The sequence below is a fragment of the Limulus polyphemus genome, unplaced genomic scaffold, assembly GCF_000517525.1.
Source record: "Limulus polyphemus unplaced genomic scaffold, Limulus_polyphemus-2.1.2 Scaffold8279, whole genome shotgun sequence".
NCBI lineage: Eukaryota > Metazoa > Arthropoda > Merostomata > Xiphosura > Limulidae > Limulus > Limulus polyphemus.
This window is the reverse complement of record NW_013673889.1, coordinates 11,047-12,512: the sequence shown is the minus strand read 5'-3', so window position 1 is coordinate 12,512 and position 1,466 is coordinate 11,047. Positions and strand designations below refer to the sequence as shown.

General features: G+C 36.8%; 1 pseudogene; it reads right to left on the bottom strand.

Moving 5' to 3' along the window:
* Positions 1-1,466, bottom strand: part of LOC106475240 — a 33,646-nt pseudogene that overhangs the window by 21,652 nt on the left and 10,528 nt on the right.

Below are 1,466 nucleotides of genomic sequence, written 5' to 3'. Positions count from 1 at the left end.
GTATTGTTGCGTCAGCGAGTCACGTGACTACTATGACGCAACGTTTCTAGAACTATCATGTACTTTGTCGAATGTTCAAGTTCTTACTAGATATAGGGTGGGCTGATATATATATAGGAGGGGACAACGTGACGCGGCAATGTATAGATAGTGAGTAATTGAACTGCAGTCAGAGAGCACGAGAGACGTTACAGCGTTTGTTTAGCGCGATTGTTGAGATTAAGTGTATCGCAGAGTTATATTCGGAAAGAATAAACCAGTTTTATTAAGTAAAGACTTGTGTCGCTTCAGTTTCGTCGGAACGAAGTTACGGAAAATTAATTAACAAACGGAGTCGTAACAGATATTATACACAATAAAGCAGATTATAATATTGTCCTAACAACTATTTTATGTGTCCATCGTGATTTAAAATGCAAAATTGCTAATAACAAAGCAGTTTGATTTAATTTTTGTACTCTTTTGAATCTAATGATAATAATTAATATTAAAATTACTTAGGAGAATAAATAATGAAGGGGAAAAAAAGGGCAGTCATGCATATAGATAAAGGTGTGTTTCATTCTTTCTAGTTTAAGATGTCATTGTAAAATTTGTATCCTAATAACCTTGAGTGATAAGATGTGTAAAAAAAAAATGTTGTCAGTACTAAACAATTTACGACCTGCGGGTCTAACGTTGAATGAATACTGTTACGTCTCCATTCGTTAGTTAATTTTCCGTAACTTCGTTCTGACGAAACTTTAGCGACACAAGTCCTTTCTTAAATAAAACTTTCTGAATATAACTTTGCGATACACTTAATTTCAACAATCGCGCTATAACAAACGCTATAACAACGAACGTCTCACGTGCTCAACTTCAACGATACTCCGTTCAATTACACACTCTCTGACTGCAGTTCAATTACTCACCACCTACACACATTGTCCCGTCACGTTGTGACCATCTTATATATATACCAGGCTACCCCCAATCTAGTAATCTCCCGACAATTCACGAAGGTTCGAGAAGGAAGTGGCGTGATACTAGTCACGTGACCTCGCTGACGCAACAGTACTATTGTAGGCCTACCTCTGGTCCTCCTAATTTACTGTCATCTAGCGCGATTGTCATTGCTGACAAGATACAATAAGGATATGTCGTGTCAAGACCGACTTTTCTGAACTTTTCTTCATATTTTGATTTGCATATATTGTCCAATTTGTTAGTAAATTCGTGAAAAATAAATGGAGAATTAAGAGATTCTGCAGAGGAAGCCATGTTTACACGAATAATGTTTACATCAAATTGTTACTGTGTTTACTTTGGTCACGTGACTATATAACCACTATAGTGTCTAAACTGCTCTTTTTACCACAAGAAAAATTGTGTCAATAACCAGTGTAGGTTGGTTGGTTGTTTTGAATGCCGCGCAAAGCTACACGAGGGTTATCTGCGCTAGCCGTCCCTAATTTAGCAGTGTA